This window comes from Labrus mixtus, chromosome 7, assembly GCF_963584025.1.
Source record: "Labrus mixtus chromosome 7, fLabMix1.1, whole genome shotgun sequence".
Taxonomy (NCBI): Eukaryota; Metazoa; Chordata; class Actinopteri; order Labriformes; family Labridae; genus Labrus; species Labrus mixtus.
Genome location: NC_083618.1, coordinates 25,554,928 through 25,571,031, shown reverse-complemented (window position 1 = coordinate 25,571,031; position 16,104 = coordinate 25,554,928). Strand labels below are relative to the sequence as shown.

At 38.4% G+C, this 16,104-nt stretch overlaps 1 long non-coding RNA gene and 1 pseudogene across 1 annotated transcript; one reads left to right on the top strand and one right to left on the bottom strand.

Annotated features, from left to right (window-relative positions):
* Positions 1 to 341: 341 nt before the first annotated feature.
* LOC132977248 (contactin-6-like) lies at positions 342 to 6,966 on the bottom strand (annotated as a pseudogene).
* Positions 6,967 to 7,035: 69 nt separating this feature from the next.
* Positions 7,036 to 12,370, top strand: LOC132977348 (uncharacterized). The gene is made up of 3 exons (XR_009673817.1): positions 7,036 to 7,120; positions 10,665 to 10,864; positions 11,997 to 12,370. It is a non-coding gene; the product is annotated as an uncharacterized LOC132977348 (long non-coding RNA).
* Positions 12,371 to 16,104: the final 3,734 nt, after the last annotated feature.

The window sequence follows — 16,104 nt, the reverse complement described above, 5'->3', positions numbered from 1 at the left end:
GAAGAGCAGCAATGATCATATGTGAAGTGGTTCTGAAATTGCATGAGTTTACGTATGGTTAATTTCATGACATATTAGTTTCCATGGGAATAACCAAATATTTGGCATCACGGCCGAAACGCTCCACCTAATATTAAGGCCTCTCCATCTCAAAGTCCTCGGGCAGCTCCCAGTTCATCCCTGGATATAATGCCACAAACAGTTGAAACAGTGAAAAGACCGCCCTCTTGATTGTAATGATTTTCACATTTTTGTCTGGTTCTCCTTCATATGTTGCAGTTTTATTCCAACTGCTATGTGTATCCTTCTTGTTCAAGCTATAGTAAAGCTGATAAACAGTATCAGTCACACAGGGGATTAGTTACACAGTCTGCACCCAACCCACTGCCTCTTAGTGTAATTCCAGCTCCAATCATCTGCATGCTGCGGAGCATGTGCAACTTACTGGGCATCTTTGGTATGCGGGAGGGGCCACGGCTGACGCCATCAGTCACAGCTTTGATCTCAATGAGGTAGTCCTCTCCAGAGGGGAGATGCAGCTTCACACTGGTTTTATTGGTTTCCAGAACGCTAGTTCGGCCACCCCAGTTCTAACTGTACCTGAAGGAGAATCTGTCGTTTTAATTTTTTCTCAAGGCAGCTTTAAAAGAAGTTAAGTATGAAAATGGCAATGTTGGGTTTAAATGTCTGCTATCAAAGGACCTGCAAACATCTTTAAACTCTTGTTTCCACACCAAAACAAGCACATCTATTTGAAAGAGTAAGAATTATTTTCCTCCAGGTCGGGGTTTTGTCAGAACTGGAAAGTCTTAAAATAAAAAGTATTTTCTTACTATGTAGAAAATATGCTTCAATTTCTCAACTCATCCCTCAGTCATCTTACAAAAAAAGGCTTCATTTGTAGTCAAGTAATGTATTTATATAAATATTTAATACGAGTGGCTACATTTAACCCAAGTGCGTATTGCTTTTCTTTATGTAAATTGCAGACTAAAAGTGCATGTCGTGGCCAAAAACATTCCTTAAAAAAATCATTAAAAATTCATTAAAGAATTATTTTTTCAAGGGATGTTTTTGGCCACGACATGCACTTTTTAGTCTGCAATTTACACACATTAAATAATTTGGGCAAGCGCCACACAAAGATGTCCAGCCTGTAATGACTGTAAATACAGATGCTGTTAAGAAGTGCTACAGCCAGCTTCATAATGATGCAATTATAAATACACAGACACACCAAATTATGATTAGGATCAAAAAACACATGTTACACAAAAAAACAAACAAAAAAATAATGAGTGAATTCAGAAAAACAGACTAATTATCCAGTTTATTACACTGCATGATGAGAAATGTGGGCTGGAACTCCTGTGTCTAAAAAACAGAAAAAGTACAACTTAAACATGCGTCTGACAAGTTAAAAGGGAAATTTAAGTTAGATTTATCAAAATTCCTGAACTTAGTTAAATAGGTTTAACTTATCATCTGAACTTAGTTGTTCTGATGAGAGATCAGATTGGATCAAATCGTATAAAAATCAAATCTTATTCTAGAGAAAATGGATTACAAAATCATATAAAATAAGATTATCTAATATCAGAGTCAAGATTCAGGCTCAGAAACCCACTCCTCATCACATCCTGCATTCTTCTACCACCACAACCACCACCAGGGTCTAGACTCCATAGGGGGGTATCCTATCCTGCTGTCGGCCTCATTACCCTTCAGAGTACATGAAGACGTCATGATGCAGTCTAATCCCCAAAGACTAAATTGTTCAATAGATAATTGTTCATTCTGAAATAAGTTTCTCCTGATTGAAATAGCTTTAGGAACTTGCCTTTGGTTCTTGGGTTCATGGGAGGAAGTTAATCAGAAACAGCGATTAAAAACATTGGTCACATATTTGGGTGTCTTATTGTGATAAACAAGGAGAATAAACTTTGCTCTAACCATGATAAAAATGGTAGATGTTTGGTGGAAACAAATGGTTATAGTCAGATGAAGAATACGAGTGAATTGTCTGCTTTTAAGATATTTCATCTTACTCACAATTCACTATTTGCACTAATTTTACTAATCTAAAGAGTAACATGAATCTTAGCAGGGGTAAGGATGGCATAGCATAAAAGATCAGGGTGAAAAAGACAATTTACCGCACATAAGTAATTTTATTTAACCTTACTGCCATGGTTTTTTAAACATCAATGCTCAAAAGAAAAATAAGCAGCCAAAGGACCTTGGTTTGAAAGGAAAAATATTCATGAAATTTTAGACCCAAGGTTTGCCTTTTCATACATTTTTTTCTAACATCCCCGCCTAATATGCACTGCACGCAGTATGTGTGTGCGTGGGAAGCCTTAACAAAAGCAATGTTTCTGCCACACATGTATGCAAATGGGATCAGATATGAGTCATTGTTGTCTTAAAGGAGCTGGATTTCTTCTGTGGCATGATGCCTTTTATTTTATCACCTCCAACAGATCTTTTAATTTTGAAAGGCCAGACAGCACCAATACATCTTGTAACAGAGGAGTGCTTAAAATGTTTCCACTGCGATGTGAAAGCCATTTATTGGGATGACAGCTGCTGAGGCTCTATTTGTTTCCCCAGTATGGAGTTTCTAGCCGACAAACTCACCTTACAGCCTGTCACCTCAGACTCATTTTCCATCACCTTGACATGTTCCCAATTTAGGGAGATTTTAGAGTTGGTTACTCACCACTAAATATTCACCGCAGAATGACTTGGAGATGTAATTACTGTAGCCTAGAACAAGTTTCACATGTGAATGCACCAACCAAATGTGTTCTCTTAACGCTGTCTTTAGCCTGTATGTTGCAGCAGAGTGCATTTGATAAAAGTCTTCAATCCTCCGTTGAACACCAGAAATAAATGGAGGTCAAGAAACATAACTCACCTTTCATTCATGTGTGTGAAAACAAATCAATTGAGATGAAAAGTTCACCCTGAAGGAGCACAAGAGTCTTCACTGCATCATATTTCAGTTCTCAGCTTTCTAATTCGCTTCCAATGGAAGTTATGGAGAACAAAATGCAGCCCTCATCCAGTGCAAACCCTTACTCCAACCTTAACTTATTATGTGGCTTCAGCACTCTTCAGCACTTCAGAAACATTTACATAGAGTGTCTTCTAAAGTAACTGTCTCTACAGTATAAAAATCCCTTATTCCAGAAGAACTTGACAATGTGTTTTTGACACAACTACCTCGTACTGAATGTGGTTTGTAAAAACAAACAAACAGCAGACATCAAATCTACACATCATGAATTAAATCTTAAATCATTGTAGAGTAAGAACAGATGTATTGTTGGATGTAACTGAGAATTACCTGGAATAAAAGGCAGAGTTTTAAAGCTGTTCATTGTAAGTATTGTGTCAAACTAGTCACAGACAACAAATCAAAGGTAACCTTGTACTTGATTTAAAAACAAAGAGCGGGGGCGCTGGGAGTGAGTTTCAGTTTAGGAAGCTAAGAGAAGTCTTTCTATGTGGTGACATCATTATTTCTGCTGCACATATTCGTTTTTCATAAATCTGAATGTGCAGGATTATTAATACTCATAGTACTTACAGCAGCTCATACCGACTTAATTTATTTTAACATTTCATTAGACAACAAACTATCCAAATAGGATTTGTGTACCGGCATAAGCTATTCTGAAGTAATTACAAGAATGACAGAAACAATCTCAAAACTCCTGGAAACCCCTGGATGTGTGTGTAAAGATGAAAAGCTCTGACCTGCAGTGACTTGTATCACTCTACAGGAAGTAAGATAAACAAGTTACTGACTGTAATAGTAAACAGGGAAAAAAAGCCATCACACATTATGGTGTACTACATTTACATATTCCACAAAACGGGGGAAACATATACACTTTCTTACAAGCTGATGGTTTAATAAAACCTGAATTTGGGGGGTTCTGCAGGACATCAGCTGTGACGTTGGGTCAAGTGTGGCCCCACCAATGAACAGGCTCATACATCTTATCTGAAACATCTGTCTATACATGGGAAATAAGAATAAAAATGAATTAAAAATTTGACCTCAGTATAACATTAAAGACAAAAGATGTCATAGTAAATCAGGTTGTGCTCTCTGTCGCTCTGCTTCTCACACACACACACACACACACATGCACACACACACACACACCTCCTCCTGCTCTCTTCCTGGCAGCACACACAAACTCCCTTTCTTCTGCTTGTGTTTTGACTGACAGATTTGACGCATAGTGGGTGAAAATATCATTAATTTTAAATGCTGACAGCCCACCACTGACATTTTTACCCTGACTTGTCTGGTTAATGAAAACAATGCACAAGTTTTTTAATTGTTTTGATATCCGAAGATCTATTTTTAGCTCATGAACGTTTAGTCCTCTTCCTGGAAAAAAAGGTCATCGACGAACATTTTCTCGATAATAAAATTAAGCAGTAAGGACTCATTTCTGGACCAGAGTTAGAAAGTCACTTTTTCCCTTACCTACACATTAAAGTACTTGAAATATCACAGGATAATTGTATGTGGACACATGTGGTTTCTTGGTGGTTAAGTCAGGAGCAGGTCTGTAGGCTCCGATTGCAGCGCTGTTTCTTGCTCTGACTGATATCAGATAGACTGTGCTGCCTTTCAAGCCGGAGAGCAGAGCTGTGGTGTTAGTAATCGTCACTCTCGCTGCTTTACTCTGCAGAGATCCTTTCTCCCAAAAGAGAATCTTGACAAGAGACACAGGGGTTACCACAAACCTCTAGCCATCTTATCTCCTAAAAGTAGAGGCCACAGAGTCGGGTCAAAGCCTGTTTTCTAGTATTTAGTAGTAAACCAAAAAGTTTACTCTGGAATCTGGAATCTTAGTTTTGGGCTTCTGTTTTGGTTAATCATGACTGAAGACATTTATCTACATTTACTGCTTCAATATGCTAGAAGGTGTAACCCCCAATTCACACATGCTCCGTACGCGCCGCGGTCTGTCAGCGCCACGTTTTTTTTCTCCATCGGACGGCGCGCACCCTGTACACACATCACAGGAGAACTAAAAGATCCCGTGGGAATAAAGAGAAAAAAACGTGCAAACAACATGTTGCTTTGTCTTTCTGAGGATGATTTGTTGTTCCTTCGGTGCCTGTTTTGACCTAGTGATGATAAAGTGATGAAAAAAGATCGAGTCCGTCAGGCCCTCAGGTTTATAACTGGTGATCGATTTGACACTCATCACTGTAACCTGTACGAGAAGGTCTGTTGGCTTTCTCTTTATATATCTTTAAGGCTCTTATTGGTAAACTTCCACCTTACATCACAGACCTGTTGGAGTGGAATACGAGTGCCTACATGACCCGCTCTTCTGATTGGCTCGTTCTTAAAGTCCCTCAAACTTTTACTGAACTCGGTAAATCAGCATTTTCTTTTGATGCCCCAAATTTGTGGAGCAAACTCTAAGGATCGGAGTTCTTCCCTCTGTTCCAGAGTTTAGGAATTGGATTTCGAACAACTTTGTTTCAAATTGTAACTGTTTTAATTGATCTCAGTGGTTTTTTTGTCACAGATTCCGAGTGTTTGATGTGTTTTTGCTTGTTTTATTGTGCTTGTAACCTCGGCGGCATTGGAAATGAGGGAAACCGCAGTGTCTTTTCGAGAATAAATAAAGGTTTGAAATGAAATGAAAAGTATATTGTGTTTTATTTTGAAGTTGACCGTATGCTCTGTGCGTTTCCTTGTCTGACTTCCTGTCCGGCTTGTGATATTCTGTCTAGCTTGACGTTAAACTGCAGCGTACTCCGTCGAAAATAGACCCGCAGCATATTTGAAACGCAGTAGTGGCGCTGGTGGCACGCAGCACCCGCTGTGTGAACACAATGATTGAGTGGCAGCTAACTATGGCCTAGTGTGCGACGTTGACGGACCATGGCACGCACAGAGTTTGTTTGAATTTGGGGTTAGTGTTATATTGTCTTCCTTAAAAAAAAAAGGTACAAACAAGTTCTAACCTGCTATCAGCTCAGTTATTGGAAGTCATGAGGCAGTCCCACATAAATTAACTACCACTGTATCAATCAGCAATACCAAAAACAAGTCCTGGGACTGAGGAGTTCTGGATAAGGAGCTTGTCAAAATCTGTGTCCATTGGCAGATCATTTATGACCAAAACATCGGACAGAAGAATCAGACAGGAAAATGTCAAACAGATGGTTTGGGAGTATGTACTTATTCAACTGACTGCCTGTGGGTTTGCAGGGATCTTGCTTGGGAAAGGCAGATTAGCAACAGGGCCTGGAGTTGCTGATAACAGATGCTTCTGAGGGGAGTTTATTTCCATCAGTGGTTTAATTATAGCAGTTATACCAGCACATGGGAAATACCTGAGTGGAAGAAGTTTACTGCTTTCTGTTTCTGGCAAGAATCTAAACACAAGCTCATAGAGGGATAAAAGAGAGGGATCTAAAGAGACCGGCTCAAGCTGCATTTTAGAGTCCTATGGCGACAGTAGCAAAGTGTACAATCGCCAATGTGTGTGTGGAAGCTAAAATATTTGAAAATTATATATTATATAACCAGATTAATGAAAAAATATTTATTTAATAAAGTTTTTTTTTTAATTAGTCACAAGCAAAAGTCAGAACCCCAGTTTTGCCTGTTGAAATTTAGGATCATTCGCTAAAAGGTCACAATACATTGTAAGTGTTAAACCAGTGAAGCAACAATGTCTTGATTTACTTATTGAGTTAGTTTATTCCATTTTTTTTTTTTGCTTAGTTGTGAGTTCCCGTTTTATTTTTGTGTTGAGAAACCTGAGTTTAGTTTTTAGTGTTTCCTGTTCTAGTTTTTTCCCCGTGTATCATGTCTATAGTGTTTCTTCCTGCCTGTGTGTTTCCCACCAGTTTTGATTGCCCTCATTGTCCTCACCTGTGTCTTGTTAGTCTCACCTGTGTCTCGTTAGTCATCCCTGTGTTTTATTACCCAGTCTATTTAGTCTCTGTGTTTCTACCCTTCAGTGTCAGTTCATTGTCAGATTTTCCCCGTGGTCATAAGTCTTCCTAGCAGTGTTTCCAGTGTTTTCCTCGTAGCTTCTTGCTTCCCCTTTTGGATTTGCATCTAGTAAATTTTTGTTTCCCTTTTGATCTTTTGTTAAATACATATTTTTAATAGATGGCATTTGGGTCCTCTACCGTTTTTTAGAATTGAATACATGACAAACAGTGAATGAAGGAGACAGCCCTCATTAAAGTCACAGGAAGTGTTTCAAAAACATTCACATTACAGTGGGTGAAATTCAAGGCTGGATTGACATCCTGGCAAACCTGGCAACCACAAAGACATTTCCAATTGCATTTTGGAAACTGCAACGTTGACAATTTGCGCTGCAACTATTGGGGTTCTTTTTGACAGCCATGATGGTCTGGACAACGCTGCTTACAACTTCAGTTACTCATACACAAACCTTAAGTATTATTGTCTGCTCTGCCTCTTGTATGGTTTGTTATTAACGTTATTAACTGAAAAGGCTCTTTCAGACTTAAAACTCCCCATCTACTCTTTAAGTCAAGGCTGTCCAAAATATTTATTTGTTATCTTCTTACATATTGAGTCAATGCATGAATGAAAACTTTACTGCCCCTGAGGAATTTGGCCTACACCACGAACAGAAAGATGTAAACAACCATACAGAGCAGCATCTTGAATCAAAATCATTACAAAAAACGATTAAAATACATCATTAAAGTATTGCATGATTACATGTAAGGCAAGCAAGTTCAATAAACTGCAGAGTTCCAAGTACTGTTTAATTTAGGTTGTTGATTAGCTGAATACTGTGTGGTACAAAAGATGTAATGCCTCTTTTGGTTCTCATCCTGGGAATTCTGTACCTGCACCCTGAGGACATAAGTGCATACTAGACCAAAGAGGGTGCTGTGGGTCTGCTTTAATCTCTTTGGCTTACTTCAGTGTGTAGTGCTGTCAAGTAAGAAATACTGCACATTGGTTTCTCAGTTATCTTGCTGCCTAGTTTAACAACCCGTCTAGTTTGCTCTCATTTTGTAAAGAAAATGCTCCCACTACACTGAAAACAAAAGATCAGTACACTTTCAATGAAACTTTTTTTGAAACAATTTCAGAGTACTATCAACAAAAAATGTTTCCTCAAAAATAGAGGTGCTGTTGAGACTTTGCAACTCTTGCATTTGTGTTAACGTTCCATGTCAGTTTGTTGTCAATAATTGTGCACAAATACTTCTGCTGTATATGTTCAGTGGCTGTGTTGTTCATAATTACAGGTGAGAGAAAAGATTTTATTGGTGTTTCAAATCAATGAATTATCAGCACACAAGTTGTAAAAGTGGTCTTAATACAGTCATTAGTATACAAAGGAAGTAGCATATGAACTTTGCTAAATGTTGAGAAGAAGCTCAACACACCCTTGTGGGACCCCTGTGTGAGTGATATTTAATGATGACTGTTGCAATATTAACAACTGCTGCCTCTCAGAAAGGAAGTTTTGTATCCCCCTAATGAGGGTGTAGTTAACTCCAGCTTCACAGCCAATAGATGTATTAAAGGCAGATTAAAAGTCAGCAAACAGATTAAACACGTAGGACGATGGTGTTTATTTACTTGGTTAGTAAATGTAACTGTTGCATCATCAACACCTCCCTTGGCTCAGTTTGTTAGTTTCAGATCTTTAATGAGATACAACTACATGCTCAAAACATTTCAAAACAACTGAGGACAAAGCAATGGGCTAAAATCATTTAATTCAGAGGGGCTTGTTGTTTTTGGTTGTAGGGTAATTTAATATATTTTCCATGATTTGGATATTTTCCTGAAAAGGAGCATCCATTGACGCAAAATGACGATTTTTGCGTCACTGGAAGCTGTTGCGGTTAGCGGGGTGAAACTTCGGCAGCTGGCCACCGCTGTCCGCAACAGCCGAGAAACAAAACCGGCCTGTCGGCAGCAACCGTCTCGGGGCTATATTGCTGGCCGCCACCGGCCGCTGCCAGCTCAGCAGCCGAGACATAAGGCCTGCCTGTCCGCGGCTGTGAGGACGAGGAGCCGGGGCCGGCTCGAGCTGGGGCGGACTGGTAGTGTCGGTGCTCTCACTGTTTGCCTATGAACACAGACATAGAGTCTGTTTTCTGCCAGGAATTTCCAAGATGCCAATTACTTCTGGAAGAAATCTCGGAATCAGTTGTGTAAATGGCCTTATGTGTTGAAGTAAACATGTCTGTAAACCTGACCTTAGTTGGAGTGGCCTGCGGTGCTGTGCATTCTGGGATTTGGTGTCTCTCATCCACATGAGCCAAAAAGATCATAAGCCACTTTCTGCCTTTTCTCGGCCAAGAAGGCACCAACTTCAAAATTTATGTCACATTTCTACTACATATATGACCCAATGTCAATACAGATTCATGTTTCAACGGGTGAAGTATCCCTTTAACTTCCAACCATTCAGGGCCGATGGATTTTCTTACATTAATCTTGGAGAGGGCACACTGCACTTCCTCAGTTGTTACCTTTATAGAGGTGCCACACCTTCTTCAGTCTACCTCAAACACCAATGAGAATTGACTATCAATCTCATATCATGCAAAGAAATGATTTGAGCTGGCAAACTCAATTGTATATGCAGCATCAATCTGCTGTTCAGGCCAACCATTGTTTCAATTCCACGCCTCCCGTCCTTTATTATCTGAAAGTACTTGCTCGACTTTAGCTTTGTAGTCCCCTTTAGTTTGGTTAAATTTCTTTTGCACATCTTGGGTTATAATTTTACTTCACGTCTGTAATAAAGTAAAAAGGCTTGTTCTTTCTTTTTCAATTAAAAGTTATTTTTATATCAGTTTATTAAGCAGAAATGTAAGAAGCTATCTACCCTGCTGCAACAGACTAATAAAGGAAGATCTCTCCAGTTTATCTGCATCACAGCTGTCAGTTCATGTTCAAGGATCATTGTATCCAGGTGTTCGTATATAATTGATTATAATGTATAAACAATTATTCTAACATGTACATATAACCTGCATGTATGTATTTTTCATGCAGGCCTTATTGATGTTGAAGACTAATTAAACCTGTTTACTGAAAGTAACAGGCAATTTCCACCAAGGAATTGAAACCATTTGTCACACAGTAAAGAAGGTCATCATGCTTAATTACTGTCAAGACACAAATCATATTCAATTTGTGCTAGTTAGAATTACAGCCTGTGAAAACAATAACATCAACTTGAGATTTAGGTCAAAAGGCACAGAAGTGTGTAGCCAGCTATTTTCTGGAAAGAAATGCTGGTACTCTTTACTTAGCTTCCCAATTAGCCACTGCTACTTCTGATAAACTGTACAAATAAAGTTCTACTTGTTTACTGTGAGGAGCTAACCAGTCCAGTCATTGTGTTCATTTATCCACATTAACTATATATATATTACACAATTGTCTAGCTGTAACATCGGTGGAACTGTAGTATTTTCTAAGCCCGGCCCATGGGGCTCATGTTCACACTTTTTAATTGCGGCATTACGTAATGCCATAGCAGTTCTAATGCTACAGGACAGACCACAGTAGTACTATTCCAGCTTACTGGGATGGTGTTTAGTTTGAATATACACTCTCTGCTTTAATCAGTGTTTTCTGTTACTCTCAGCTAAAGCAAGCTGTTGTTTTCAGAAATAGCAGCTAAATTCTAGAAACTGGCCTGTCCAATTTTTATCTGCAGACAAAGTGAGCAGCAAGCTGGTGAACAGAGTGGAGCACTTTACCGCAGTAAAAAGGCCAGATTTCCTTAGGAGTTCATAACCAAAATCCGAGCTAAAGCAAAGAGGATGTTTGGCTTCAATATGACGGGTCAGTAGACTCACACCTCCAACCAACGATAATGGTGTTCTGTATCGGAAAACTGCTGTTTGTTTAAAGGTTCTTCATATCAGCATGATTACTTGTCACCTATGTGTTACAGTTTATTTCTTGTACACTAATAGATGTCTAAGCACCCGGGATAACTAAGGGATGTGAGTAGGAGTGTTCACTTACAGGGGCTCACTACTAACTGGGCCAAATTAGTTTGGGCTTTCCAAAAGCAGAATCAGTATCTTTCATCTGGGACAAAATGTTTGATAATTGTTCCAAATTTTGAGATTCAGTATTCATCAAATTGAAAGCAAAGCTTGCAGAAGCTGCCTTGTTCATTACACTTGTCGGTGTTGTGCCCAGCCTCAGTCATTCAATTGATTCACCTGAACAAGGTTCGAGATATCATTTAATCCTAAACCAGATAAATAAAACCATAATAAATAAGCATGAATAAATATCTAAATTAGATAAAATAATTTGAAAACAGAAAGGTTGTCAATTGTAAAACTTTATACAAATATCCATATCTAAAGATGATGCTTGGCAGACCTTGAACATGAGAATACTGGGAAAAATGTTCAATACTTTTATTTTTTCTATTAAGTGACTTGAATTGACTACGAAGTAATTCATTCATAATTCTTAGCATTTACACAATATTCATTTTACCTTTATTTATTCTCGAGAAATTATTGAGGGCAAGCCCTCTTTTACAATGATGTTGAGAGTACAATTAAAACTAATAAAAGACTAAAACAACAAAGACAAATACATAGATTATAAGACCAGAAGAATAAGCGGCAAAGCAGGCAACTGCAGTTAACAACATTTACAATCATGAACACAGTGAATTGTGATCAGGTTTTTAAATTGACCCAGAGTAACCATTGCATTGAGTTTTAATGTGTTTTGTAATGTGTACAGGTATGCGCAGCACAAAAGGTAAAAGATGTTTTCCCAATGTTAGAGATTACTCTTGGGACCCTCATAATTAATTGATGTTGCAGAGGAGCTATGTTTTTTAAATATGAGAAACATCTTTTGTTTCACCGTTTAGTGCATACATATTTCAAACATTAAGATCAACTTTGCTAAAACTTTTTTTTTTCTCTCCCTGTCTTACAAGGTGTGTACCAATCACTGACAATGACCTCAGAGCTTCTCAGAAGGGATCAGGCCACCTGGGCATACCCCACCATGTACAAATAACTCGGGGTTTAGAAGAGAATGTTATTTTTATCTAGGTTTTTCTCAGGCAGAGCCCAGGAGAGTGTTTGTTGCAGAGGGAAGTGATGTATTATGTTTGCACTTTCTTTTATTTATTTATTTTTGAAAAGCAGCTCTCAGACAGCCCTGGTATTGAGGTCTTTAGGAGAGTGGGACGGCAGCCAACAGACTCCTAGATTGCCTATGAAAAGTCTCATGCAACATGTAGTATTTTCATGTCAACTTATTTCAAGTTGTTGCCATCAGCTGTTATATTCAAATGAACGCCAACTTATTGTGCTCGTCGTCATTCAGGGATGAAGGCCTATTTCTTGTCTGAATATCACACCGTTCTTCTAGCTTTTTTTTTCATAACTCACTGCAATAATCTTCAGCACACCTCACGCTGATGCACATCGCACTCCCATAGGCTACACTAGGAGGTGCCTCAGAGGGCACTAAATGTGATAGATAATGAATAATTCATGTTTGCAATTAGAAGGCGAAAGGTGTCTTATAATTAACATGATTAACTTTGTTTCTGTTTGCACAATGTTCAAGTGAACACACTCACACTTCTGCAGAAAACACAGTGACATGGCTCAATGTCCAACGCTGTTGTAAACTCACACTTCTGCTTTAAATTTGGATAGAATTGAGATTCTTTCATTTGTATTAATATATCTTAATGCATTAGAAGTTGAGTGCTTCAGCTATGCATACACCATAGAGTAACATTATGCCAATTTAGAGCTGAAGGTTACAACCAACCTGAAGTTATGCCCTGTGCACTGATTGGACTTGAGCTTTTGTTGCACCTTGGTATAACTTTTACGCCTATGGATGAAGCAGGCGTACGTTAGAAAGTCAGACTAGTATCCAAGGTAATACTATCAGAAAATAGTAAACTTAGAAAGGATAACAGGATGATCAATTAAAAGGCATTAAGACAAGAGAGATTCATCCATGATCTGCCAACTGAAAGTTTAAATAATACAGTAAGGCAAACCCTGTTTGAATAAACAGAATAGCTCTCCCTTCCGCTATGGCATGTGTCGTATAGAAACAGAGTTGTCCCCTGTCCCGCAGGTGTCGATTGCCCTACCGATGCCCAATTTTAAAAGCTTTTCTCTCACTTTGTCATAATCATCCATGTATTTAAGGAATACAATGATAGAGGCCTACTATTCAGTAAGTAACCTTGTGGGCTGCTAATTTGATTGAAAAGACTTGGAAATTAAAGACAGTGGAGCAGGTCATAAGCTAGGGGAATTTAAAAAAACCTTGGGCAACATAATTATGTTCAATGGACAACAGCATGCCAGGTCATTAGATTTGTTCTCTTGGCTCGACAAATGAGCCTTCAAACACATTCGCATGCATAGCAAGCCTTCTATTCAAAGTCACTGCATTGACAGGATTTGTGCTGATGATGTTCAGCTTGTTCACTGGAATGTTTTGATGTTATGCTTACACCTCCAAGAGTTTCCTTTCTTTGTTATACTTTGCTAAAATATTTTTTCTGTTTCTTTCAGTTAGTGTTATTAATGTTTTGTCGATGCATTTATGAGAGAGGTTTGACAGGATGAAAGTGAGTTACTTGGCAACCAAGCACAACTATAACCGTTCTGAGATACTTGCTTTGTGCATTCAGTGTAAATACAAGTCTAGAAGTCGGTCGTAGCTAAGTCAGACGTAAGAGATAAGACCTCATTCACTCGTCTCCAGGTGAGCTTAACACTGTCTGGATCCAGGTGCTGCTGCCAAGTCGGCGGAAAGCCACAACATACCCAAAGTCCTTTCTACTCTGCTGTTCCTTTGGGACTGGATGAAATAGTGGCAGATAGTTATACTTAAAACGCTATGTAGTTATTTCATTTAAAAAAATAATAAAAAGAGGGTTGTAAAAAAAATCTAGTAGAAAAGGGCAAATACAGCATCAATCTGTGCTTTGAACCACATCCAAGAAATGTAAAGATGTCACCTTATTCTAAATTTACACACACATTTTGCTCCAGCTCGCTATCCCCCTTTTAACACAACATAGGGAGTCAGGAGGCAGCAAAGCAGAAAATCTCTGCTTTTTAATTAAGCTGTCTCACTGAAGACCAGGCTGATGCATAAATAGTAACTAAATGTTCTATCACAATAAAGGCCAACTCCAAAAAGTGCATGATCAGCATACTTCCAATATGATCACAAGTCCTCCTCCAGCTCCTCTTACACCGTTCACATGAATAGTTACCTTGGTAACTAGAAACAGCACAAAGGACACATGCTCATCATTGATCAGTTTAGTTCAAATCCGGTGTAGAGTATGTAGTTTAAGAATACCTTTCTACATGGGGTGATAACAGCCACTCTGTTGGGTTTCCAAAAAGTACAAATCGTTTTAAAGTCATATCAAAGCAACTTTTGTTGACAGTGGCATTACCCCCTGAGGACGGTGCTGTTAGCTGAGTACCTTATGTCAGCCCCATGTATGAGGCACAACAGGAGACCTGTTCCCTTGTGATCCAACCAGCAGGATGGAATTACTCAGTTTACCAGCTCAAAATAGCAACTTTCATGTCGTAGCCTCATGGCATGTGTGAATAGCACTCATTTACTGATCCGCATCAGTAAAATGCATCTATTAATTAATCATTGTTTCAGAGTGCTGTCACACAAGCATGTTGCTGATACTGCAGTGTTTTAAGGGGTAATTCAATCTCTACTTCTTTTGCATGTTATCAAAGAATTGGCATGGAAATGAACAGCAGCTGTGGGATGAGTAACAACACAGGGAGCCCTGAAGAAAACACATTTTTTGATTCATTTGCTATGAAAAGAAACAACACATTGAGAGGATACCTGCTGCCTTGGTTTGAATCTGTTTTGATGGCTTGCTGGGTTCTCCAACACCAACACTGTTAATTGCATCCACCCTGAGTTCGTAATCCACCAAGGGGTTCAAATCTTTCACTGTTGCATGCATCATCTTTCCCGGCACAGAATCAGAAACCAGGATTGTTCATTTAGATGTGATTAAATTAAAAGTTTCACTGAGGCATTTTTCACAGTTTTTTAAAAACATTTAAAAAAAAAAGATTCAGACAGCTTGGATAGGCTAAAAAAAAAAACAGTATGGATAATTCATGGATTGGAAACAATTAAAAAAACTAGAGAAGTAAATCAAATGAAACACTTGTAAATGAACAGTTATCAATCTTTCAGAATGAATTCAATGACAGTAAATTCAGCGCGTAAGCAGAATGCTAACTCCACATAGTATTCTGCATTTATTATGGATATTGCGCAGTAATCCCTAAACTCCTGTATCATGCTGGCAGGATTTATTCCATGACAATACCTTTGTTGTACACAATACCTCACCTGTCAGGAATTTGATTTTTATGCTTACTTAATTACACAATAACCTAAAAAGAGTTTTTGTTTCATTGACCTATATTAGATTGAGTCTTGTTTGAATTTGTTGTTCCTCCAAACTGTTATTACAGACTGCAATCCTTTAGAGGGTCCTTGATTGCCCTGGTAACAGGGCTATGGTTCTAAGGTCCAGGACCCCAGGTTAGCTGCAGTGGTGTTAGTAATGTCACCCACGACTAGCTCCTCAGGGGGCCCTGCAACATCCACAAACAGGCACAGACACATTGGTTCTATTGGCATTGTAAGTCTAATCAATACTCTAAATAGTATAAATCTCCTGGAACTTATGTTAGACCTCTGTGTCAGTCAAATTTTACATTAGAACAGTCAGTTTTTGTTTGTGAAATTATCATAACTTCCCCCGCTGTGGAAAATCTCTACAGTTTATGAACTATAGCAATATTAATATTTAACAGTGTACCTTCATCCAAAAAGACAAAACAAAAAATACATAATGCTTTCCTCATGAAGTTTTTAGCTTTTAAACTTTTGTTTAAAGATGTTAGAAATAATTACTCAACAAAATGTTAGATTCCATTAATGACCAAGACTACGTTTAATTTGTCTTAAGCAGCTACATTAAATCAAACAAACAGTTT